Source organism: Rattus norvegicus, chromosome 17, assembly GCF_036323735.1.
Source record: "Rattus norvegicus strain BN/NHsdMcwi chromosome 17, GRCr8, whole genome shotgun sequence".
Lineage (NCBI taxonomy): Eukaryota > Metazoa > Chordata > Mammalia > Rodentia > Muridae > Rattus > Rattus norvegicus.
In genome coordinates this window covers 19,033,467-19,061,302 of record NC_086035.1, presented here as the reverse complement: position 1 = coordinate 19,061,302, position 27,836 = coordinate 19,033,467, and the positions used below count along the sequence as shown (strand labels likewise).

General features: G+C 44.5%; 1 protein-coding gene across 19 annotated transcripts in view; it reads right to left on the bottom strand.

Annotated features, from left to right (window-relative positions):
* The window catches only part of Atxn1 (ataxin 1), a 411,355-nt gene that overhangs the window by 293,449 nt on the left and 90,070 nt on the right, over positions 1–27,836 (bottom strand). For 18 of the 19 annotated variants that reach the window (XM_039095353.2, XM_039095354.2, XM_039095351.2 and 15 more), the window contains one exon: positions 4,826–4,954. The gene's annotated coding sequence lies outside the window, so the exon portion shown is untranslated. Of the gene's footprint in view, positions 1–4,825; positions 4,955–5,048; positions 5,166–27,836 lie in introns of those variants that run through there. The other variant, XM_039095367.2, reaches the window with a different exon arrangement.

The following is a 27,836-nucleotide window of genomic DNA, read 5'->3' as shown; positions in this document are numbered from 1 at the left end:
TACACTGTAGCCTATACTGGCCTTAAACTCACTGTGAAAGCCCAAGCTCGTTCCAAACTGATGGTAATTCTTCTGCCTTAACCTTCCAAATGCTGGGATTATAGGTGTGTTTGGCTACCAGTGGATCTTTTCCTACTAACACCTGCTTTCCCAAAGCAGTACCTCAGATGAGTGCCGCTCTGGAAATTGGACAGCTCTCAAGGACACTTTGTGGCAAGAGGCCCAAGCCACATGGGTTCTAACCGGGCAGATGCTCTGCTTACAAGATCAGCTTTTCTTTTGCCCACTTATAAAGAAAGGTGGCTTCTAAAAAGGATACATGCTATCCACCATTAAAGGACACCCACCCCCCCCCCAACTCAGGAATGCTAGCTAGCTATGGCGGTACATACCTGCCATTCCATCACTTGAGAGTCAGATGCAGACAGAGAAGTTTGAGGCCAGCAAGGTCTACATAATGACTTCTAGGCCACCCATTGCCAGCTACACAGCCTGCTAGTAGGACAAAACCCCACGTTTTACATTTCCTTTCATTGGTTATTCTTCTACCTGAGAGTCTTTTAAGAAGGGCTTAAGTGTATGTATGCAAACTAGACATTTCTGCCCTGCAGATGCCATCCAGGGCACTTCCCTTTCGCATCACAGCTCTCACAACTATGCCCACATGAATGAGAAAAGCCACACAGAGAGATCCAGCCTGGTCTCCATGACATTCATGCTCAAGAGTCTCTTCTGCTGCTGGCCTTGCTTTGGGAGCCCACACCCGTTTGCCTGTACTTAGAGAATGTGAGGAGAATCTACCCTGTTTCACTTTTCTCTTACTAATCTCCTAAATTGGATGAAAGGACAAAAAGGTGTAGCTCAGTGGCTGAATACCTGTTTAACATGTACTCGGTCCCCGAGTCCATCCCAGCACCAAAACGAAAGCTGTAATGGACACCTGGGAGTATCTGCTTTTCCATCACTGCCCTTGAGTGTGTTTTCTCAAGCAAACTTAAGTCACGAACAGCCTGCCTTCTACAGGCAAAACCGTGGCTAAGTAATAGGTGAAGAAGGGGTTGTAAATTGTTTTTATTTTAAAACTTGATCTTAAGCTAGATAGCCAAGGCAATCTCTGTCTTGGTCTCCTAGACACTGGGATTATGGGTAGGGAGCATGACACCAGCATCAAAAACAAATGAGATGCACTTGGTAAATTACGATATCGTGAAATAGGCCTTTGCTATTGGTCTCCATTTTCCTGGCTTACAACACTTAAAACTCTTAGAAGTAACCAATGTCCTTTGATTAATTGACTTGATATCTCCCCAGCTTCAGTGTGGGACACAGCAAGGTTAGATTTACAGGTCAGGTCATTTAGCCTATCTCCTAGTCTCAGAGGAGCCGGGGACTGCGTTGATGTCAGTGGCCAATGAGGTTATAGGTATACTTACACAAGGAGGCCTCCATAAAACTCAAAGGGCCGAGTTTAAGGATACTATAGTTTTGCCCACCCAGAGAATGCTGAGGCTCTACACCCTCGCTCTCTCTCTCTCTCCCTCTCTTCCTCCGTCCCTCCCTCCCTCCCTCCGCTCTTCATCCTAGCGCCCACCCTCTTCTTTGCAATGCCACTTATAACATGCCAGTACAGTCAGCAGCGGCATACAGCCGTGTTATCACAGCAAAGGAAAGTATTACCTTGTAATCTGCGAGTCAAATCTAGCAAACTCATTCAAACCCAGGAGGCAGGTGCAGGGAATCCTGCCTTGTGTCTGGTGGGCCGGAAGCCTGGTGAAGCAACTCATCACCCTGGCAGCGCTGCAGGACTGACCCCACCTGACGCCATCAGAGTGAGTTGTTCTGCTTGCACACATGCACAACGATGTGTTCTGCCTCCGAATAGACAGTAGGAGAAACCGGGTTTGCCTTTCTCATTATCCGTTCAGCGATGGTCATCTTAATAGATTCGTCCATCCTGATGGGCCCCATCAGCCCTTCATAGAACGAGGAGGGTATTATCATTTCTACTAGGGCAGCAGGCAAACCACTGAGGAGTTCTGCCAGAAGCTTGGCCACCACAGATTTCTTTGGAGTCATGCAAAGCCAGGTTGATTACCCCATGGTTCCGGGACGGGTGGCAGGGCAGAAGGAAGAGGAGCCAGATGTCATCACTGTAGTCTGTTAACGTCAGATTCAAACCCAGACTCTGCCACTGCCACTGGTGTATGGCCACTGGGGCTTAACTTGGGTCTCTTTCCCTAACAGGATGGCTCTCCCGCCACTCAGTCTGACCACCTGAAAGTCCCAACGGCTGAAAGAGATACAACTCAGAATAAACTGCTGAGGGCAGCTGATATGGCCTTGGGAGCTGGCTGCCCTTCTGTGGCTCTCCTCCAGCTGCCCAGCACAGAGCGAGCAGATGTCCCCTTATACCAGACCTCAGCAGGAGCTGCTGTTACAAGGGACAGAAGAAAGAGACACTAGAGTGTTGTCCAAGAGCCTCTAGCTTGGGGGTAGAGGATGTTTAGCTGGAACTGGGTCTCCGAGAGTTTATATATACTGACTTCCTTTCCCCAAAATGGTGGACAGGATCCCTCAGTTTTTTGTCATTAAAAATTGATAAATCAAAAAGGTGAATGTGACTCTGGTGAAGGTTGCCTAGATCAATAAGGGAGCATTTCGTCGGAACCTTCACTGTACTCAGACCTGCAGGTTCTGCTGTGGGCAGGAGGACAGGAGAACTATTCACCATTAGTCTCTAGACAGTTGTTTGAAACTCCAGTAGGCAAAGAGTTAGGCGGGGCAAGCCATTTGAGCTTCCCCACCCCCAGAAATTCTGATTGCTTCAGCCTGGTGTCACTGGGTCTTTGACTTTATAACCACATCCTGGTGAATCAGAAATAGGAGGTCTTGAGATGAGACCACCATTGAGAAACCCTGGCCTGTGACATGGGTCCTATCCTACAGCTGGCTGCAACCTAAATGGGGTACCAGCAAACACACAGCTCTAGGTCGTGCCTGGAGGTCCCAGACATTATTCATTAGCCATCTGGGATCTCAGGAAGAACTTATAAGAGCCTGAGTTCTGGAGAGCAAGCCTTGTCCACAGATAACCCCCAGCAAATGTCTTCTTCAGCAGGTTTGTGATTTCCTACGGCCCACCGCACACAGTAGACATATGGGGGAAAAGATACAGGCTAGGATGCCCCACCAGACAGGAAGGACGCTCTACCCAGGGCAGTCATAACCTGGTGTCTCCAGATCACACCCAGTCAACAGTGTCACTCTTCAGAACTCACGTGGTTTCCTGATCCTCAAAACTTGGCATTTGTTAGAGAGAGAAAACGCTGTTATGAAACCCGAAAAATGTGCCACTCCAAGGCAGACAGCCAGCTGCTAACAAGAATGACGTGTGACCGTCATTTGGACTGCTGTTCACAGCTCAGCTTTCAGGAAGGAGATGTTTAGCAAGAAAGAAAACCAGAACCTTCTTCTCAATGGAAAACAAAGGTTGAGGCTCCATGGAGTGAAACAGCTTATACTCTGTCAGCCACACAGTGATAAAAATCTGGGACCTCAATAGAAAGAAAAACAAAAAAAGGAAGGACAAGAATTTAAAAGACCCTAGTCTTGTTTATTTTAATACAAAATTCATGAAACACCCCTTTTTTAATGTCACAAGGGAGTTAAATTATTAACCACCGAATCTGAAAGTCTACTGCTTCACCAAAAGACAGTAGAGATGCGCCTCTTAGGGACTGGACCCTTTCTTCTATAATTGCTCCTAGGATGATCTCCCTAACTCCCTGCAAATGATAGTTTGCCCCAGGCACCCAATAAACTCCACCGGAGAGAATGGGAGACCACAGTTATTCAACTGTACTAGAAGGCATTGAGTTTTCAATTTGCAGGAGGCCAGGGAGATCAGTAGGACACACCCACTTTTAGGGGGCAGTCATAGCAGGTGCTGTGCTCTCCCAATACCCTCCACCATAGGTGGAGATGAACAGGCTGGGATCTGAGGATTACTTCTGGGGAAGAAGCCAAAAAGGCATCCTGAGAAACCTATATTGTTTCTGTCTATCGTTTGGATATTTTCTTTAAAAAAAAATACATATTTAAAGCTTAGAATTCTTGGACTGTAACTCAGACCAAGACTGTCACTCAGGGGACCAAGAGCACCAATAAACAAAAGGACCAAGGTCTACGTTCTACAGCCAAGATGGTCACTATATTTCGCAACCACGTATTATAAATTTTAGAGAAAAACAGGAGTGAGGACCAAAAGGTCGCCAACATGAAGAACAGACCAAAAGCTATGAAGGAAATACTAGCCATCCTGATCATAAATGACATACCACATACATCTTTCAACTGAGCCTATCGTACGCCATGTTTACAGGTTACACAGGCAGCCCTTGTTGAATGTGGTCTGGAAACGACTGATGCCAGCTCCTCCTTGCTGGTCCAATATTGATTATGGTATTGTGTAAGGTATCACCAGATAGCTACACTCCTCTGTAGGGTTGGTTGATCCCTTATGAATTTGGCTAAAATGGACCCTATGGAGCACACGGATTAGTTACTGTCTGTGTGAGAGTTGTGTGGGTGCTGATGCTGTCGTTCTTGCTCTTATTTGTTGGGTTTTTTTTTTTTTTTGGTTGGTTCATTTGTTGGTTTTGTTTCATTTTTCCTAACCACATGTGTCTTGCCCTGAAGTCGTATTGCTTGAGCTATGGGGGGAAAATAGCTATGCATCTTATTCACTAACCGATCCCGGAACACCAAATAAATACTCCACATGAATTTAAAACAGGTAAACGCCAACCCCAGTGGGGTGACTTACCCCAAACCATTCCTGTTTCAAGATCATCCACGCAGGCTGGAGTCCACTCTGTTTTGCTCAGGGTCTACTGTAACCCGACTTTTGCCGTCTCTGCACAGATCCTTTCATTCCGTTCCAGGATGCTGCAATCTAACAAAACCAAACAGCAAGTCAGAGTGGAAAATGCCACTTCAAGCAGTTGGTGATTATGCAGGGGAAATCCCTGGGCGTTCTCAATGTCTACCTTATATGTCAAACAAGTGTGTCCATCAGCTGAACAAAGCTATCACAATCTTCTCTACAGTGGTGCCCTAAAATACTGGAAAGGAAGGAAGGAAGAGAGAGAGAGAGGGGGGGGGGGGGAAAGAGAGAGAAGAGGAAAAGAAAGAAAAGAAAAAGGAAAGGATAAAAAGGAGAGGGGAAGGGAGGGAAGAGGGGAGAGGGGGAGAGCGAGGGGGGGAGAGAGAGAGAGAGAGAGAGAGAGAGAGAGAGAGAGAGAGAGAATATGAATATGAATATGAATAAAGCGAACCATGCTGGGCAAGACAGTATTCCCAGTAGACCTGTGCTCGCAAACTATCAAGTTTACCAAGTGAATGCAGTAAAGGAAAGAGTCTTCAGGTTTGAATAACGAAATATAATACCTTCTAGGTATCAAGGGTAGAAAGTAGAGAACATTTTCTGCTGTTGTTGCTTTTTTAAAATCACTCCTCCAGGCTGTTACAGTCTGAGACTGCTGTGTGTGATGCTGTACGCCTAGAATTCCAGCATTCAGGAGGTAGAGGCAGGAAGATCAGGAGTTCAAGACCAGCAAAGGCTACACAGGGGGCTTCTGTGTTTAAAAACGCTATCCTGAAAAGTTTAGAAATGAACCTAATAAGTTAATCTGGCTACTTTCTTGGCTCTTTGTCATGAAAATATTTTCAAGACTATCTTACTGCTTGAGCTATGGGGATGGGGGGGATAGCCATGTATCTTATTCATAAAAAGATCCCAGCACACCAAATAAACACTCCACATGAGATTAAAGACATGTAAATACCAATGGCAATGGGGTAACTTACTCCAAAACCTTCCTGCTTTCAAGCTCACTCATGCTTGAATGAACATTCATGTGGTTGATGAGCAAATATTATTTTTTTTTAATACAGAGCTTTTAGGATAGAACAGGAAAATGATAGCAAGAGAAAGGAAATTTCCATTTTGCGCTGTGCATAGCTAGTTGATGGGTTTCCCCCACCTGCCTCTTGATAAACTTGATAAATACCATCTCCTCCCAGGGTGGGAAACGCTAATCACTGTACATGGTAGGTATGAAATGAACAGTAAAGGTATTCATGAGTCCTCACCCCGTCTGGCAACAGCTGATGGGGCCTACACTGGAACCGCCTAACATACAGCTCATTCTGGAAAGTTCTTTTCCTTCATAAGCTGTATTAAAATCCTTTTGTCCCCAGGTACGGTTCCAGTTTCTCCTGAACCATGGTTAAACACTACTGTTTTGTTGACTGTGGCAGCTTGAGAGTTTGGAGGTCAACTTCAAAGGAGTTGGTGCGCCCCCTCCCCTTTAATTGTTTCAACTTTGCAGTCATTGTCCCCTGTCTATTTTGAAGGCCTGCGGGAGGGCTGTCACCCAGTTCTGAGGATGGTGGCTACATCGTGCTCTAGCTGTAGTTCTGGATGTTGGAGGAGAGATCCTGAAGACAGACACTCTGCCCCTCTCCCAACTTTTATAAGAAGACTTAGTGTGTCCAGGCAACATGTGGGCAGACATCAGAACTAAAGCTGAGCCCCCAAGAGCCCAGCACAGTGAACCTCGGCTGCAGTCCTTACAGTCGAAAGGTCGCCACAGATTTGAGGCTAGGGTAGTCTTCCTTGCAAGTTGGGAGGTGGCCAGGGCCACATAACAAGAGAATAGGAATGGACCTCAAAACGACAACAAAAACACAAAATAACAACAAAGAGCCCCCAAGAGGGTCTCAATGACCTATTTTGTTTGGCTCAAATTTGAACAAAACATGGTCTCTAACGCAGAATGGAAGCAACCCAGGGCCAGGCCCCAGATCATCCCTCTCAACCTATTTCAGCTCCCACGTTTTGGTCTTTGTGTCATGGCTCCCCCCAGGCACAGTATGGATGAAATGCGATTCTCCCCAGCCCCTGCAGTTGTCCATAGTGTAAACGGATCTGTTCTTCATTACCAGTTTCCATTTTAGAATGTAAGGGAGCTAAGGCAATGTCTGAATAAACTTTAAGAATCTCAGAAGGGCTTCCGGGATGACCAAGAAAGCTACCATCCTCACGTGTACACCTAGATCATTGGGATAACTAACACTACTCTTTGTTCTCCTGCAAACTTTGTCTCAAGTACTCCTTGAGCTAAGGATGACCTTGAGCTAAGGACAATCCCCCTCTGTCCATTACCTTCTTCAATCTATGCTGTGCTAAGGATCAAACCCAGGGTATCTTGCATACCAAGCAAACACTCCCAACATCCCCAGTCCACAACTGACTCTTTGATAGACTTTACAGGTTACTGCTCTATGGAAAAGTCGACATTTTCTAAGAGGACTTCCAGGGGCATCTGCTTAGATCCATGTGCCCAATTCCAACGGCCAAGAGACAGAAACGGTGGGGGCGGGGGGGGCTCTCGGTCAACACTCAACCAAGTGAATCGGGCTTCAGTGCCACACAGTGCATGTCCAGTCTGGAAATGCATGTGACAGGAAACAGAAATGTCTAGAGGACATGGATACCACAGAAGGTGGGGTTATAAGAGAACCATTCTTCTTCTGGGCAGTTCTCTTGAATGTAACTTACCCCCTTGTTGGGGGAGGCAGTATGTAGTAGTAACACTGACAGAAATCAAGATGAGCTTCTAAGTTCAAAGAAAAACTGTCTTGGAATTTGGAGGAGAAAAGGGAGAGGGCCTTGGTCTCTCAAGTTATTAGGGGGCCATCAAACTTTTTTTTTTCTTGAAACTAAAAATAGCTCCTGCTTTCGCTCTCACGGCCACCAACTTTCTCTCTGGGTCTTTTAGAATTAGACGAATTCTCTGTCACTTCGTTTAACTTCTACAATGAATCTCCCACCCACTCTGGAGAGCCATCCACATCTTAAGGACACAGGAAGTGAGTCAGGGCTCCTGACTAGACTTTGGGTTGAACTCTTTTACGTTAATCGACTCATTTAGTTCTTTCGCTTTTATTTTCTTTTGAGACACAGTCTTGCCTGAGAGCCCAAGCTGGCCCCTGTCTCCTAGTGTAGCCCAGTGTATCGCCCAAGCACTGGGATTATAGTCCTGGAGTACTGCCTTCGGCTCTCTTTGACTTTTAAAGGATATTAAAATCATCTAATGTAATAGAGAGTGGCTTTAAACTAAAGAAGCTCACCCGGCATCCTAACATTTCTATTAATGCACAGAGCTCAATTTTCAGATTTGCTTTTGTCCTTAACAAAGAACTTCATTTCTGGATTATATTGCTGTCACCTGTCTGTGAGCAAAATCCATTTGTATGTAGAGAGGGGGTGGGGGATCGGGGAGGTAGAAGGGGACTTTCGCTGGCTACCAACGCCATGCATCTGGAGACAGGAGAAGCAGTGCTCATTCAATTTACAGAGACAGAGAGAGAGAGAGAGAGAGAGAGAGAGAGAGAGACAGACAGACAGACAGACAGACAGACAGACAGACACCATCCAAGGGAACAGCAGTTTCCATTTTCCACATCCCACTGGGGATGGAATTAAAAAGGATTCATTTTATGATTCTCTGCCGATCCTCAATTATACACACTGGAATGGGTCACAAAAGAGCACCACCAAGCTGGACAATGTAGTACTTACTTATAATCCCAGAAAACAATAGAGAGGCTGAGGCAGGAGGACTACTGTGAGTTCTGCTCAGTTCTACCTGGGCTAGGTAGTGAGCAACGAACCAGTCAGGGCTGTATAGTAACACTTTATCTAAAGCAGCAACGGCAAACCCCTGAAAGTCCTTTTAAGCAGAAACTTCCTAAGCAGGGGCTGAGGGGAAGCTCAGGGGTAGAGTGAATGCTCATAGACAGAGGAGGCCCTGGCTTCCACACTCAGCGCTGCACCTCCAGGAACAAGGTAACGGTTTTGTTTTCCTTGGGATGAAACCCTAGGCTCTACACATGCTGGTAAGTGCTCCGCCATGGAGCCACATCCCCAGTTCGAGGACAAAGGAAACCCAGCCTGCTTCCTTTCCCCACCACACCCTTCACTGCCAACAGCAAAAGAAACAAGCTTGAGTTTAACTTCATTGACAAATTGCTCTTGTCTGCTGGTTGGTGTCGCTGTAAATACAAATAAAGGGGCTGGGCGTGAAGCCTAGTTAGTCCACTGCTTGCCTGGTGTTCTTAGTCCTATCCCCAGTGGTGCATAAACTGGATATGGTGGCGCAGGCTTATAATCCCAGCACTCAGAAGGTAGAGGCAGGAGGATCAAAAGTTCAAGGCCATCTTTGACTACAAAGTGATTTTGAAGCCAGTCTGATACATGAGGCTTTTTCAAAAAAAATAAAGAAAAGCAACAATAATACAAAATAAAATGAGACATAAATATGGTCAGAGTCCCGGAATTGGGGGTAGGAGGGGAGAGGGGAGGGGAGGGGAGGGAAGGGGAGGGGAGAGGGGAGCTAGGAGGGGAGAGGGGAGGTAGGAGGGGAGAGGGGAGGTAGGAGGGGAGAGGGGAGGAGAAGCCTATCAGTGGGCATGTTTGAGTATTTGATGAGAAGCCATGGGGATGGAAACCGGCCTCTAGCGGGTGTTCAGATTGCATAGGCATTTGGGGGATACTTTTCTGGAGGGTCATAAGCACCCTTGCTATGTCAATATAAGCCAAATGCAATAAACCTTGCCAACTGTGAAACTTGCTTGCCAACCTTGATCTGGCTGGATAAATTTTTCAACTAAAGTCTTAGCCTCCTAAGCAGAATTGAATCCTAATGTATCCGGTAAAATTTCCTAAAATTAACCGTGATTTATAATTCACGTTGCTTTGCAGATAATTTGAACATTCTAGTGCCACCCCATCTCTACAAATACAACTGCATCCTTTGTGACTTATTTGAGCCCTTAGGTGTGTCTTCGCAATGCAACAACTACACATAGACGGCACAAGAAGAAACAAAAGAGATCCATGGTGGAATCTTTAGCCAGTGGTGAAAAGGTAGTTGATTTAATAATGCTACCGGAGAAAGTAGCTGTTCACTTAGAAAGAACAACAACAACAAAAATACTTTATTATATCCAGAATGGAAACTAAACTTAAGGTTGCTGTGCTGGCACAGATCTATAATATCCAGTACTTGACAAGTGGAGACAAGAGGACAAAGAGACCAATGTGGGCTACATAATGAGACTGTGTTTCAAAAAATAAAGTAAGATGCTAGAGAGATGGCTCAGCCGTTAAGAGTTCCTCCTGCCCTTTAAGAGGACTGAGCCTAATTCCCAGCACCCATTTGTGGTGGCTTTCACAACTGTCTGCTAACTCCAGTTGTTAGGGATCGGATCGGATGCCCTCCTCTGCCCTTCTTTGGTACCCACATATATAGTACACATTCATACAAAACACAAAAAATAAAAACTAAAGTAAAAAAAAAAAAACCTGAATTTTAGATGAACCACAAAACATGTATCCATGCTGTCACAGTGTCACACGTGTGGTATTTCTTATCTATAAGTATATTTCACAAAATTTAAAAAGCACAGAAATAACTTCATAAGCATAAAAACCCTCACAGGCAACTGCAAAGATATTGAGTTTTACTTTAAAGAGGGAAGAGAGTGTGTAATGCCTGGTCTTATATATTCGAGATCACTCCGATGCTTACGGGAAGGACAGTCACAGCCCAAGGCTGAACACAGAGCCATTTATTACCAAGAGCCATGAGAGAGCCAGGTCTCGGGGTGCAGACCTAGAATGCCGACTATTTGGAAAGCTAGGGTTTCTTAATGAGAGCCTATCTAAAAAGGGTCTGGGTTGAATTAGCAACGCAGCTTAGTGAGAGAGCACTGGCCTCCTTCGTGCACAGTCCTGCGTCCAGAACTGGCAGAGTTCTACACCCATTTACAGAGTCAAGTTGACAAATTGTGTGAGAGGAAGAATCGAGGCTTCCTCCTAGTTCCTAATCTAATCATGTCTGAGATCAGAGCTGCCTCTAAGCAGGCTGGGAAAGACTACAGGGAGATCAGGAAATTATACATATTCATGGGCATAGGGTGGGAGACACAAATCACAACACTGGTAGTGTCATAGGCTTCTGCCAAGGGGTCTCCAGTGGCCCTGTGTCTTGACATTCATGCCTTGCTGACATTCTCCACTTGAGTGATGATTAGAAAGTGTGACTTGCTCCAATAGGAGGATGGGGCAAAGGTCATGGAATATCCTTTCCAAGACGGAACGCTATGGTGTGTGTCTAAAATAGACTCCATAGATGTAAATGTTTGCACAGTTCTGCACAGTTCATTGCTAGCTCGTGGCACTGTTTCAGGAGGCTGTGCAACCTCAGGACACAGGGTCTAACAGACAGGTAGAAGATAACCTTATTTCCTATCTAGGAAGTGCATGCCTGAAGTTTCGGCTTTCCACTACAAGGTGCTGTTAACCTACCCTTAGCACAAAAGATGAACCAGTCGTGAGCATCTCCATCAACCTTCCCCTGACCTCTACATTTCTCCTTGGACGTCCCTAAACACCATATACAGTCTGAGTAACTGTCAGAGAGGATGAAGGGGAAATTTCTTGCTGTTGAAGAAAATCCTTAACCTGGCACGACAGGCTCCATTTTCTTTATCGGACGGGATATAGGATACTCAAAAACACTCCGCTATGTGTTCCTCCAGGCTAAGTGTCCTCCTTTACATGCTGAAGTTGGTATTTAAACCACAGTGCTGGTCCTGAGAGCTGGCTGGGCTGGTAAAGTACCTGGCTTGCAAAGAGGAAGCCTGAGTTCCATCCAATTCCCAGAATCTATTAAAGCAACAGCAACAAACCAATCAAACAAAAAGCGGGTAAAAGAAAAAAAAAAGTACTTGTAATCCCAATACTTGGGGAGGAAGGCAAACAGATCCTTAGGGCACACTGTCACATAGTGTAGCTTACTTGACAAGTGCCACGCCAATGAAAACTCCTGGATCTTGATGACACAAAAAGCTGGTAAGTGATCCAAGGGAAGAAAGACAGCTGAGGTTGTTCTGTCCTCAGCTTTACACACATGTACACACACACACACACACACACACACACACACTCTCTCTCTCTCTCTCTCTCTCTCTCTCTCTCATGTATATGCATGCATATGGACATACTCACACACATACATGTATGTGTATGCATGCAGGCACAGATACATACACACACACTCCACACACATGTATCTGCATGCATGTGGGCACACGGGCACACGCACACACAAACACACACACACACACACACACACACAGTCCCATTTATCTGCAAAGGCTCCGTTCCAAGACCCCCAATGGATGCCTGAAATGTGTACATTGCCAACAACACCCTTTCGTATTTAATTACTATGACCAAAAATAATTTAATGAGGAAAGGGAAAAATGGAAACCTTCAGCCCAAGGTTCAGGGACTAGCCCACCATCTCGGGCAAGTCAAGTCAGCAGAAGCTCCAAGCAGACAGTCACGTCATGCCCACAGTCAGAGAAGAATGTGAGGAGTGCACACTGCAGCTGAGTTGCCTCTCCTCAGTGTGACAGCCCAGGATCCCTGTCCAGGGAACCGTCCTTCCCATCATTAAGATGGGTCTTCCCTGATCGATTAACACCATCAAGATAATCCCTCACCAGGATGCTCAGGAGCCATCTCCCCGGCAAGTCTACCTTCTGTCAAGTGAACAATTAACCAGCCAGCATGGGGTGATAATTTGAATTTATGAATTAGGTGCAGTACGAAATTAGCAATAACTAATAATGAAATAGAACAGCCTGCTGTGATAAAGCTTGTTGGAACCTTTGAGTCGTTTACGTCTGGAATTTTCCATTTAATGGTTTTTTTTTTGGTTGGTTTTGTTGTTGTTGTTTTTTTTTACAGAGGGCAGAATTGTGGCAGGGTCCGGGCTACCATGCTCAGTGAGAAAAAGTACGAACATTAAGGGAAGCAACCACCATGATTTGTTTGGATTTTTCAAAATAATGAGGGGGAAAAAAAATCCTTAGTTGGCAATAGAGGATTCAGACAACATGGTTTCAGTAGAAAGGAGGGAGAACAAGTTGTTTTCAAAGCCTTTGGATTCTACAAAATGCAAAGCCTATTGTCCCTCTAGTTATTTAAACGAGTGAATGAAGACATCGGCATTGTTCGCTGACACAGACGCACAGAATACAAAAGGGGGAGGCATCACGTCTGACTTCTGCCTCAATTCAAATCCAGAGTGGTTTTTGTGTCGGAAGGAAAGCATTTCTGTTTAAAGGCACAAGCTTCTTACTCTCAATAGGGTACAGTCCATCACAAAACAATGAAGAGCATGGTTTTCATCCACACTAGCAGAAGTCTGCATCTGTGGAGCTCTGAGCCCATGGGTTCGAGCAAGAGAGGACCAAAAATAGGCAGGAACTGAGGGCATAGATAGCTCAGCTAGTAAAGAGCTCCCTATGCAAGCGCAAGGACGAGGTTCACGTAAAAACCTAAGCATGCTATCATACTCTCAGAACTCCAGTACTGGGGAGGCAGCGTCAGCAGAATCACTGGGGCTCAAAAGTCACCCAACCCAGCCAAATCAACAAGCCCCATTCCAGTAAAAGACCCTGCGTCAAACAGCAAGGATGACCTGTGGCCTCAATGCACAGGTGCACACACACATATGCACACCTGCTTCTACACGCACATGAGTGCGCGCACGCACGCACGCACATGTACACACACACACATACACACACACACACACACTGTCAGGAAAAAAATGCTCTATAGGGAACATTTACAGACTGTTTTTTCTGCCACTCTCCCTAAGCGATACGGCACAACAGATAACAGAGCGTTCGCACAGCGTTAGGCAGTATGAGCCACCTCAGGACGACGTGAAGCACAGAACAGGAACTGTGTGGGTTTATGCAAACCCTCTGCTGCTTTATTTATAGGACGCAGGCCTTGGGGATTTTGGTATCTCTGAAGGTCCTGGGACCTATCTCTGTAGACACCAAGGAACGGATTCACACTTCTCATATTGGGGTAGCACCCATAGTCAGAAGAAACTAGAATTAGAAAAAGGGGGAGGGGAGAATCATGAAAAAAAAAAAAAGCAACAAACCCCACTGCCGTTTATAAATCATGCTGTAACCGAAATCAGCTAAGCTTTCCCGAGTCCCAACGCCTGACCGAAGGTAAGTTGTTGCCAGTTAAAAATAGCAAACAGTAGCACCAGCTTAGGCAGTAAGACTGCTTCCACTTAACCTGCAATTTGGACACTTTGTAGGAGGGAAGCACGTTGTCTTCTGACATAAGGAGCAGATGCTACTAATTAACACACAAAAAATGTCTAAAACAGAGTTAGAAAAAAACATATGAGTTTGGAAACATAAGTAGAAACAGCTTCGGAGAGGAACAGCCAGACAGGATAATAAGATGGAGGATAAGGGTTGGATTTTTTTTTTTTTTAAAGACAGTCAATCAAGCTGGTAAGCTTGCATAAGCCTTCCTGTAAATAAAGTATGGATTTAAAGGCAAGCGCCTGATAAATATTGCTTCTTATTTTTTCAAAACAGGGAGAAGCATGCACCATATCTGAGCCACAGTGTTTGGTGGGAGGCTATATTCATTAAGGAAGGCTGCTAAGACAGGGATGAGAGGGATTTGAAAGGCTGGGATAAATTCAGGGAGCACCCTGGAGGTGTTGACTGTAAATTATAAGACCGCACACGCTAGATGCTCTGAGGTTAAATTACTAAGCCATAACCCGGGCCAAGGCTGGATACATAGCATTGTTGTTTTGATCACCAGCATCTGGTGAGCCAAGCATGGTGGTGTAAGTCTGACATTCCAGGACTAGGGAGGCAGAGGCAGGAGGATGACCATCCAAGATCGTCCTTGCTTTATAGGAAGTTCTAGGCTGGCTTGGGATAAATGAGATCTGATCTCAATAAAAGACAAAACAAAAAATAATATAGGGCAGTAGTCCTCAAAATATCCATCACTTAAATCTAGTCCATTCATCCTATCTACGCACACATGCATGCGCTCACACACACACACACACACACACACACACACACACACTCCCACTCTCACATACAAACTCACACACAAACATATACACATAAAACACACACTCACACACTCGCACTCTCACACTCTCACATACACACACTCACACACAAACATATACACATAAAACAGACATACACACTCACACTCTCACATACACACTCAACACACAAACACATATACATAAAACACACACACACTCTCACATACACTGACACACACAAACATCTGTACATAAAACACACACACACTCACACTCTCACATACACACTCACACACAAACATATACACATAAAACAGACACACACACTCACACTCTCACATACACACTCAGCACACATACACATAAAACACACACACACTCACTCATACTCTCACATACACTGACACACACAAACATCTGTACATAAAACACACACATGCGCGCACGCACACACACACACACACACGATAAAGCTTGTGAGCTTGTGAGTGCACAGTAAGTACCCAACATCCTATGGTTGTACCACAGCCCCAGCTCCTGAGTCCTTTTAATACTTGTCATGTTTGTCAAGGACCTCAAAAGACCATTGATTGGGCAGATTATGTTTACAACAATGCATTAGAGATTCAAAGGGAATTTTAAAACACTTGGAAATCCCTTTCTACCATTCTTGTGTGTTTGGCATATGTGGTTGGGCGTATGCACATTTGGACGTGTGTGCACAGACTCCACCAGTGCAGCGATGTGTGTGTGTGTGTGTGTGTGTGTGTGTGTGTGTGTGTGTGTGTGTGTGTGTGTGTATAGAAGCTGAGGTTCCTGTTGAGAGATTTCCTCAATCGCTTTCTACTTTATTCTTTGAAGCAGGGTCTCTCAATTGAGTCCAGAGCTTCTTGGTATAAATATCTAAGAGTTCCATCTGGGCTTCTAGAACACTGGAATTACAGGCGGCCCACGGAGCCCACCCTGCATTTACGCGGATTCTGGGAATCTGAACTCTGGTCCTCACACCTCTACAGCAAGAACTTTACCCACTGAGCTATCCCCAAGTCTCATTCAAGAGCCACATTTCCTGGATGTGGTGAAGCTCAACCTTTTGATTCTTCTAAGGTCAGGAGGACAGAACCCTGATAAGGATGTTATATAAACGCAGTCCAGAGTGCCCTCACTGCCCGCATCCCTGCCTCTCCCTCTGACAGAACATTTACAAAACAAGGTCAGAGGAAATGTCAGTCACCTTGAAGGTACCATTTCCAGTGCTTTCCAAACTCCTGCTCTCTCAGACCACTTGGCTCAGTGTTATCTATCCACCAGCTTCCTCTATCCCCTTGCCTTTCTCTCCCCACAGCTGCCTTTCCTTGCACTACCCAGAGCCATTAAAGATATATTGGATACCTTGTGGACTATTCTTAATTCTTGCCCAGTGTCCCAGTTCCAGATACTTTCTATCTAGATGTGCTCTCTCTCCCTTTCCTCCAAAGTGCTTCTAGCATGGACACCATCAGTATGGGCTCACCTGCATTCCCTCTGACTAGGTGTCACATGCCCTCCTTTGTGTGGGCTTCTCTCTCAAGACCATTGGTAGGTAACCAGCATCTTCGTGATTTCTGATAACTTGGTTTATGACAGTGTGAACTCATGAAAACAAGCTCCCTTTTTTTCTCTAATCATTTGGTGATTAGGAACCCAGGCATGGCGGGCAAGAGGAGAGCTAAGTTGTAGAGTATATGCTTAGCATGTGTGAGATCCAGGGTCCAGTGAAGAGGAGGAGGAGGAGTTAGAAGAAAAGGTAGGGGAGAAGTCAGAGGAAGGGGAGACAGAAGGAAAGGGAAGCAGAAGAGGAAGAGAAGCCAGGGAAAGACTAACTGGAAGAGGGCAGAAGAAAACAGTCTTGAAAGAATCAGAAGAAAGAAGAGTAAAACGAGGACATTTTTTTTAATGTGGATTTTCTTTTGAAACTTCCTTGCCTTTAGTCCTAAGATTAAACAGATTAGCAATGTAATTCTTCCAAATGTTTTAGATATGACTAAGGAAACTAGCAGTCTCTACCATGTAGCCAGCAGTATTCTGTGAGGTGGCCCATGCCAGCCAGCTTTTCTGGAACATTCTCAGAAGGAGAATTAGTTCTTTCCTAGTGTGAGCTAACATTAAAGGAAAGTAGGGCAGTGCATTAATGTTTGGCAAAAAGAACCTGAATCTGGGGTGTGTCCAGCCATCTACTACTTATATCTTGCCTATTCTAAATACCCAGGCATTCTTAATTCCCTCCTGCCTCCATCGCCAGCAGTCCCATGGCTGTCCAAGAGTTCTATATCTAATTCTGCTTCCCATAGGACTGCCACCAACAAGCATGGATTGCTTTCATGACGATTACCATTTGGACTGCAGCATACAGGATACACAGCCAGGATCTGCCCTCCTTTCTTGGCTTCCTAATTACTCTTTGGAGACGATGTTACACCCTTTTAACTGGCGAGATATGCCCTGAGCAGTAACAGTCCTTCCTGGGTACTTCTGCCTTCCATGGGCGTTTTTCCCTTCCTCCAAAACTCTCCTTTCTCTTACAGAAAGTAAGTTGAAAGCTTGTGCACTTGTATAGGAACATGGCCAAGAGCAGACCATTGAGTATATTGCCCATCTATGTAGCCAGTACATTAGGAGAGGTGTCCCAATGGCCCCCACCTCGTGACTTTCCTACCTGAGACTCCACCACCTGGGTGATGGATTCACCCACGACGACTGCTGTCCTCTGATACCTGCCTTCCCACTCTCACGCTTCTTTCCATGAATCACTCTCAGTGGAGATGCTCAACCACCACAAAGGTAGAGGAAAGGAATGGTGCAGATGACCTCTTGGTCCCACTTCCTGACACTGCCATTTTAGTCTACTTCAAATATTTACTTGTGGTGGCAACACGTTGGTAATTATAGTTTGTGAGGCCCAGTTCTGTTTCCATCTCAGTGGACCTCCTCCGTGTGCAGTACCACAAAAGACTGTTTTCCCAGCCGTTGTTCTTAAACAGAGAAGGGATGGTATACTGATTCTCAGTGAATACCAAACTCTCCCATGGTTTTCAAAATTCCAGATGAGCAATCTGAGGTCAGAGAAGCATATTAACATTGTGGGCTGTTGGGACAGGACTATTCTAACTCTGTTCCTCTGATGCCCAATTTTATACCAGTATTTAGGTACCTTGAACTCATTCCTAAGCCCTAGATACTCCAGACTACCCTAGACAAATTGGGGTTGGGGAGCTGGTTATAATTCCTATTCAAGAAGGGAAGGGCTATAGGACCATTAGTAGAGCAGTGGCCACCACTAAGAGGGTCCCTGGCAGCATGGTGTCTACGGGTCCAGTCAGGCTGGACATCAATGACTGGTGCAATCTAGACACACGAGAGTCACTCCTTCTGTTCCTCTTGAGTCTCCCAAGTGAGCAGGTCCCAAATCTTATAAACTCTATTTCCTGGTTTTATCATCTCAGTATTTCCCCGTTTTACCATCTCCATATTTCCCCTTCCCTGCCTCTCCTGACATTATACCCTTCCCGACAGAGGTCTGACAGCTCATCTGTTCCTTGGTCAACTCTCCACAGGACCAAACCTGGCTCTAGAAAAGTCTGACCTCTGTAACAGTACTCCTACACACCCGCCCCTTTATTTTTACCTTTTCTACGCTTCCAGTTACTTGAGTTCAACTCTGATCCACAGATATCGATGGGGAAATTCCAGAAATAAGCAGTTCTTAAGTTTCAATTTGCACACCGTTTCGAGGAGTGTGATTGAATGTCCTGCTGTCCCACTCTACACAGACTACAGTTCCGTTGATGCTGGTGATTTGGACAAGCCAAAGAGGAAAAAGTGGCGAACGGGGAAACTTCTCAAACTCATAAAGAAGGGGAAGCATATGTGGAGGTTGTTCAGATCCACAGAATAGTAAGAGACCCTGAGAGAGTGAGTCATGTAACATCTTTCAAGGGTTTTATTATAGCGTTCTACGTTACCAGTAGCTACAGTTGCCAATGCCTTCCAGTGCATAACTTCTAAATTAAACTTCACTGGACAGATAATAAAGATGAAAAGTCAGGATACATAAAAGACTTGATTTTCTCTGTTGACTCAGGCATCTGCTGGAGGTCTCGGAATGTGGCCCTTGCTGATAAATATTGTCAACTGTATACCTCAAACTGAGACCATAGATAGCACTGGGGCAGTGGCGGGCTGTTCAAATGATCAAATAATGGGAAAGGGGGTTCAATCCCAAACACTTAAAGAAAAAATGTCCCACCCAGCATTGCCAAGCTGCTGGGCTGTATTTTCTGACTGCTTGAAAGGCCACATATTTAAAACAAGACTAAAAGTCAAGCTAAATAAAATAAAGTGACTTGGGATAAATTTTTAGGCAGTTATGAAAACAGAAACAAATGTTATTTTTAATCTCCGGTTCGTTGGAAGCCGACAAGATATGAATATGAATTTGATCAAGCAACGCATAACTGCTATGGCTCACCATGGCCACGTGCCAGCAACTCCACGCTGCTCTGTGCCAAGGTTACACGTGGAACGTATCATCTCCCTCCCCAACTGTCCTCATTAAAGTAAATTTACTGGAGCTGATTCTTGAGGGGGGGGATGACATCACGATGACTCACGAAAGCGTAGTAAATAACTCTTCCCCCAGTGAGGCCGTCACAAACGTCCTTGTGAAGTTTTACACATCTCCTTGGAAGTGAGACACCGCCTGTGAGTTTCTAAGAAGGGGGAAGTGCCAAGTCACCTCACCGACACACAAAGCTTTGGGGAGACAGTCTACCAGCTAACTGTCCACAGGAACGGGGTGTGCTATGACTAGGGGAGCATGCTATGAGTGGGAGTGTGTGCTATGAATGGGGGTTGAACCTTGAATGGGGGGATGGGCTATGAATGGGGTGTGATATGAATGGGAGTGCTATGAATAGGGGTGCTATGAATGTGGGTATACTATGAATGGGGCTGTGCTATAAATGGGGGTGTGATATGAACAGGGTCTTTAATGAGTCTGTACTCCAGCCAGAAAGTGCACACAGAGTGGCATGATTTTCCTATAATTCAGAGAATAAGCAAAAGAGAAGCTGTGAGTCCAAAGAATCACAAAGAGGGGAATGTTGAGCTCTTTCTATCCCCCAAATGAAACTCATCAATTTGTTTCTAGAATTAACATTTATTGAGCAAGTATTCTGTATTACGATGTCCACAGGTGCTCTTTCTGGACTCCCAAACAAACCTGTAATGATTGCCTGGTTAGGACGGATTGAAACAAGATCCAGGGAGTCTATTAACTTGCCCACAGGTCTTTAGTTATTAACGGACATTAGTCCCCTTTGCATCAACAAGGGTTAATCGCAGAGAGAGGACACTGTTATAAATGAGCTGTAAGAAGTTGAAACCACTGGATCCTAAATGTGAACATGCCTTAGCATGATAGGGGTTTGCATCTACCGAGACTTAAATCTTATGAGACATTATCAAGAACAGATGTGTATGTGTCTATTTGGACACTAATGTTGGCGTTACACCCCAGTTTTATTGTAAGTTATTAAAATGCAGTTCTGCTTTAAAATAGGGATTCATGAGCCAGTTAGACGGCTTAGCAGGTGCCAAGTATGATGACCTAAGTTTGACCCAGGACCCACACGGCTGAAAAAAAAAAAAAAAAACAATTGCCACACGTGATCCTCTGACTTCTGCACATGCTATATGGCATATCCAAGCCCTAATGCCACATCCATAAACACATACACGTATACAAACACATATAGTTGTGCACACATACACATACACAAATACATACATGCAAATACATTAAACATTCACACAAATAAATGCAATAAAATTAAAAAAACCAACAACCTCTATTTAAGTTTCTACAGCAATTTCTCTTTAATGTTATACCAAGACTTTCCTGCAAAACAAATGAGAGAGGAGGACTCATGACATATAAAATGCTAGGGCTAGAGGTACAGCCCAGTGGTAGTTTGCGTTCAACATCCAAAGTCCTATCAGTCCCCAAAACTAGCCCCACCCTTGACCTACTTCATGTGGCTTTTGGGGTTCAGGAATCTGACTTTTCAACAAGCCACTTCCTCACCCCCAAGTGAGGATGAAACTGTCTCTCTAAGGGCTGGAGCTGGTGATCAAGTACAGTGGTTCTCAGCCTACCCGTTGTGACCCCCTTGACAAATTGCCAGCTTCAAAAAAAATTTACATTACAATTTATAACAGTAGCAAAATTACAGTTGTGGGGGCATCAATGAAAATAATATCATGGTTGGGGGTCACCACCACATGATTAAAGAGGGCCACAGACCTCAGAAGGTTGAGAAGCACTACCTGGTGTATCTTCTCCACCTCTTTCCCTCTCCCTCACTGAAACCACTTATTTTCATCATCCCCCAAGTGTTTTCTGTTTGTACATCAACTATATAAAATATCCTTCCGAAACACTAAATAGAAGCATTAAAATGCACACATACATGTGCACACGTGCACATGAGCGCACGCACAGTCACAGTCACAGTCACAGTCACACACACACACACACACACACACACACACACACACACACACATTTTAAATATTTTTTTCTATGGACTCCCTTCAAAATAATATCTCCCTCTCCCAAAGATGCCCACACCCAAATCTCTAGAATGCAGAAATACCTTTCCTGGCACAGCTGATCTCGCATTAGTAATCATGAGGGGAAGGGTAGCCTCGACTGCACAGGAGGGATTAAGGCAATCACAAAGGTTTGAAAATGAAGAAAGGAAAAAGAAGTAACTAGAGGTACAGTGGAAGTGCAGGCTTTGAAGACAGAGGATGACGCCACACAGCTTACACTATACGTGGCCTCCAGGAACTAGAACAGGTTATGAATCTTTCTCTGAAGCTTTGTTATCAATTCAACCCTCCCGGCTGCAGTGTGCTCTGATCGCCTTGGCTTTGTGGTCTTAAAGAACCTTAAATCAAGACACTGTATCATTTGACGCCACTAGGTTTGTAAGAAACTGTTACAGTAGCAACAGAAAACTGATACAAGTGCTTTGAAGAACATAAACACACGACTCAGGTCTAACAAATGGGCCAAGGTCCAGCAGCCCACGCTTATACCTTTTGGTCTCTTCCCAAATGCACCAAAACAAAATCTAAAACAACTGGTTCGAAGTGTGTATGGCCTGTTCTAGTTTGCCTTTTTGTTTCTGTGATTTTTTTTTAAATGACTCAAAGCGTTTATTTGGTTTGCTAGTTCTATCCCAACATCAAGGAGCATAGTTAGGGTAAGAACTCAGAAAAAGAGCTCAAGGTAGGAATCTGGAGGTTAGAACTGTTGCAAAAACCATAAACAAATACTGTTTACTGACTGCTTTCTTCCTGCTTGTGCTCAGCCAGTTTTCTTATGTAACCCAGGACTACCAGCCCAAGGGTATCAACTAACAATTAAGAAAAATGTCCCCGGGGCTGGGGATTTAGCTCAGTGGTAGAGCGCTTACCTAGGAAGCGCAAGGCCCTGGGTTCGGTCCCCAGCTCCGAAAAAAAAAAAAAAAAAAAAGAACCAAAAAAAAAAAAAAAAGAAAAAGAAAAATGTCCCCATAGGTATGTTCATACGCCAATCTGATGGAGGAAGTTCCTTAGTCAAGGTTCCCTATTCCCAGGTATGTCCAGTTTATGATGGAGATTAGCCAGATTAACTTCACCCTCTGTCAAGTTGACACACAAACAAATGGCTGTTTAACTATAACCTTTCCTTTCTCATTTGTCCCCAAAATCTCATGCTGTGATCATAATACAAAACACAGTGCAACTTTTAAAAGTCTCATAGTCCTTTTCAAAAGGTCACATGATTTAAAAGTCCAAGTTCTCTTTAAAAATCTAACACAGCGTGCTATAAAATCAGAAACAAGTTAAATACTTTATGCCAGGATGGAAGAAGCAGGGTATAATTACAATCAGATCGAAGCAAAAGAAAAACATGCCCCACAACGCTATTCTTCTCCACCCTCTCCTAGGCCTGTAGCTCATCTTCCACTAAAACAAACTGGAAATGAGGGAAAGGAGAAAGTTGAAGGGAGGGTTCTATACTCCAGACTTAGTGGCATTTAGGGCCAGACAATTTGGTGGTGGAAGACTGTTCTTTAAACTGGCAGGTGTTCCGCAGTACCTCTGGTTCTCTATTTGGTGCCAGAGTCAATACCCCTTCTCACTATCGAAAATGTCTTCCAATACCTTGGTTGAGATCCATAGATCTAAGATGTGTGCCAAATCTTCAGGTGGTTTCTTGCTCTGAATGAAAGTTTCAGCAGGGATGTAATGGCTGACCATTCCAAATGTGAAGTTCTTGGAACTACAAGTGATCCAGGTTCCTGGGTTTTTTAGAATTTAAAAATACCTGCATATAAGTAAATTGATTGTCTGCTGGATAAGATCAGAGTGTAAAAGCAAAATTCATTTGGGCTTCATACACAACTTGCACACCTAGCCCGAATGCCATTTTATATAACATTTTGAGTAATTTTCTTCATGAAACAGGCTTCAGTGGGATTTTCTACTGCAGCAGGTTGCCTGTTCTAAAAGCTTCAAATTTGGGGATATTTCAGATTTTCACAGTAGGGATGCATATATACATACACTCTTGAGTTACAGCTGGTCTCATTCAAATGAGTTTCCCAAGAATTCAGGCTGCTTGGCATTTCAAAACAGCTTTAAGTCAAAAATTCAACCACAGACTCTTTTTTTTTTTTTAAAGGCCCCACTAAGCTTACCCCCAGCCACAGGCAATGGAAACACAAGTTTTCTGTAGCAACCCTCAGCTCAACCCATTGGGGTAGCTCTCCATCTAGACTGCTGACATGGGCTGGGGGCAGGGTCAGAGGTCAACAGTTCCGGGGAGTTAATGTTATAATCAGTACAACTTCTTTTTTTTTTTTTTTTTTTTTTTGCCTTGATGTCATTAATAAAACTCCTTCAGTCAAAAGGTTCAGTGCAGTGCAGACCCAGAAGCAGCAGCTGGGCTGGAAGCCTGGCTCTGGTTACAGACAGATGTCCTAGAATCTGATCCTGGGAAATGATGCCGTCCTGCAGTTAGAAGTCAAAGCCACTCAAGAAACAGATAATTCCCTCAATGAGTTCTCTCCAAGAAAGTGACTTGAAGACGATAACAAGTCTCTTTTGAGTAGCTCTGAATTCTGCCCTCCCTTTCAGTTTCAGTTTCAAAAAATGACAAAGCAGGAAAGAAGCTACTAGAAACATTAGCTCCTGTTTTTAACTGAGATCTTAAGCAAACGTGTAGTGTCCGAGGCTGGACGTGAAGTGTACAGGCACAGGATGGATCTCGGAGAGAGCTACCACAGACCAGAATTGAGATGGGTCTTGATGGCCGGGAGTTACAAAGACTGGTGACTGTGCAGAATGTTCTTCCAGCAATGCCTGCCCACATCCTTGGTGACTCGAAATAACCAATGGCCTTTCAACACAGCAACTGTATTTCATCCTTTGGAGATTACCCCGCAGTCAACCGTGGCCACGTTGATCAATGCAGCGATGATAACCACATGTTTGCTCAGAGGTTTTTTTTTTCTTTTCCTCTACTGAAACAAAGTCTTAAAAGGAGGTCTAGGACTCTGAAGAACTTGAGGGCCAAGGTCACAGATCAAAGGCACTCATTACAGAGCCTCCTCTCTTTCATCTCCTTCAGATAATTTACAGTTAAAATGAAAAGAATGATATTTGGGGCCGTCAACTTTTATAACATGCATGGGCGTGAAAGAAACAAGAATAAAGCTCTTGGGACTCAGCAAATGGATAAAGACCCTGGCTGCAGTGACCAAAGACATGAGATAGATCCCCAAACACGCGCTCGCTCTCGCTCTCACTCGCTCTCTCTCTCTCTCTCTCTCTCTCTCTCTCTCTCTCTCTCTCTCTCACACACACACACACACACACACACACACACACACACACATTAAATAACATTAGATAAATGAATAAAATGCAATACTGAAATTGTCTTAAGCGAGTTTCTCAGGGAAGGGTAGGGTGAATTTGATAATGTAAGTTGGGGTGCAAGGGACTTCTAGGGGAGATGACAGAAGGGGTGAGCATGAACACAAAGAAACACATAGCATCCTTAGCCATGCCTCCCAGATGCAAGTCTCCTATTCTCAAGTGACACCCTATGGTATGTTCACATCACCAGACCCAACTCCAACCAGGCGGCCTGTGCAGAGCGATGCGTTAGGCACTATGGACACAAGCATGGCTGAGCGCAGGCCTTTGTCAAGGCACACGCATGCTAAGGTTTCTAACTGATGCTCAACCAGCCTCTACTTGCCCCATGTAGGTGGCTGGTTGAAAAGAGTAATACCCATACACGGACTGCAAGAGTTACGTCCCCTCTCCGGTGGACTGAATATCCTATACCTTTTGAATTGGGATGTGGCTCATGCATACATTCTGGCATAAGGATAGCCTGTGGAGTAGCACACCAGCAATTGAAATCCAACTCTCGATAGTGTCTGCATGAAACACATACCTTCTTAGGGGCTAGAGACACTGAAGTATGTTCCATTTTCTTTCATTATTGGCTGACTGCCCACACAGGTCCAGAGGACGAATATGAATAAAATACAACCCTGCACTTTCTGTCTAGGGGATAACATAGAAATAAAACCACCATGGTGCTATGGAAGAGGAAACTCGTGCACATGGTGAAGTGAATACCTTTTCTAGAAGAATATAAACGTTCTGAATCTGAGTCCTTATTCACAAATTGTTCCTGGTCATTTGTGGTGACTGAAGAATTTCACCAGGGTTGTTCCAGGTTAAAAACATCCCCTCGACAGCTGTCTCTCTTCAAAACTGGTCTCTACTCAAAAAATGTTTGGCTGACAAGGGAAGTTCTACACAAGCATCAATAACTGATTCGATCTCACCCCATCACAAGATATGGAATAGCATTGTGTTCATAGTCTCCCATGTTCAATATACTCTGTAATATTTTGTATTTATATGTCTGTAGATTTATCCTATTTTAAACTTTTATTTTGACTGTCTAGCATTTTTTTAATTTTTGAGACAGGGTCCCATTACAACAGGCTGATCTCAAACTCAGTAACATTCTGGAGGATAAGCTGGAACCCCTGTTCTCCTGGTCCTCCTGGCTCTACAGCTCAAGTGGTAAGATTACGGGGGAGGCCTGTTTTGTGTGGTGCTGGGAACCAAGCCCATGGCTTTGTACATGGTAGGTAAGGACTTTACCAAGTAAACCACACTTTTAGTCCCCACGTAATTTTAAATGAAAAATTTCAAGTTAGATATGATGCTGTGGACTATCTAATATGCCATTCATGACAATATTTATGGTATTTTAATAACATGTCTTTATACATTGTACTAATGAATGACGACTATGGCCACAGTATGCAAAGCACCATGGGAAATGTTAAAAGGAACAGGAGGCTGTTGTCCTTGACAGTACTTTCTAAACGTAGTCAGGGACACACCAATAAACAAACCAAGCCTCATGAATCAAGGACAGTGTGGACTGGCACTGAGGAAGGAAGGGATAGGACTTAGCTTGGAGGCAGAGAGGTCTTTGATGGAAAGCAGGCTTCGCTTCTCTGTGCAGGGGTTGGGGGGGCTTTCTGTTTTCACTCTACCCCCTCCAGAATGAATACAATGTTCAAACGCTACCTAGATAAGAGGGAGAGGTATATCAAGTTTGTGCTACTAAAAAAATAAAAATAAAAAGAGAGACTACCCTATCCTGCCACATCTGTTCATTAGTCAGTTACTTTGTGTGCCAGGGGGCTGTGCATGCCTCCGAATGAGTGTGTGGCATCAGGCTCTCTCCTTCCATCACCGGAGTCCCAGGGACTGAACTCAGGTCATCGGGTTTGATGATGCTCTCTTGAGCATCATCTAGGCCTTCTTGATGGTCGCCATGTTAGCTTGGCAGTACTGATGCTGTGTTTTTGCAGTCCTTGGCCTGTTTCCTTTTCTGTGTTCATCCTTGGGTCCTATGTTGCTTTTCTCATCATCTCTGCACTGAGAAATGGGGGTGCCAGATCACGTTCACCCTGCCCGTGTGGCTTGGGTCTCGCCTCGCTCACGGGAACATGTGTCGTTTCTGAAGCAGTCCGGTGAAGACTGCCCTTCATGCAATGTTAGCTTGAGTAGTCATCCTTTCAAGCCGTTAGCTCTTTTGAAGCAACCGAGTATTTGCTGGTGTTCGCTTCTCAGTAGATGATTGGTAAAGTGGGCAGGATACAGTTGATGAGGTTCCGAGAGAGTCCTCCACCACTTCTTACTGCTCTCAATCAGGTCCGGTTTAGTTCATCTTCACACCTGCTTCTGCACTTTAGATGTGCTGCACATTTTTTTAAATGTACTGGTTATTTAAAAAGCATCTGGGACACTAGAATGAGACTTATTTTCTTTCCCCTTTTGTCAGTGGCTAGGTACCCAAGACGATCTGTTCCTCTAGCTATACTCTACTGCCCTAAATTCTAACCATCGTCTCGGGTGCATTTTACTCTTGCCCCTTAACTTTAACAGTAGAGAAAACAATGTTTCCTTTACTGAATGGAATCACTAAATTTGCCAGTCGGCTTCAGTAAAGGTGTAGAAGCTGTGAAGTAAAAATGTAGCATAACTTAGAAGAGAGATACCCAGGGCATAGTGCCGTAGAGACGACCACAGTCACAGTTCTCGGTCCCATTCCTTTTCCAGTTCTTGGGGATGAAGTTTAGTGTCTTCGATCTAGGGATA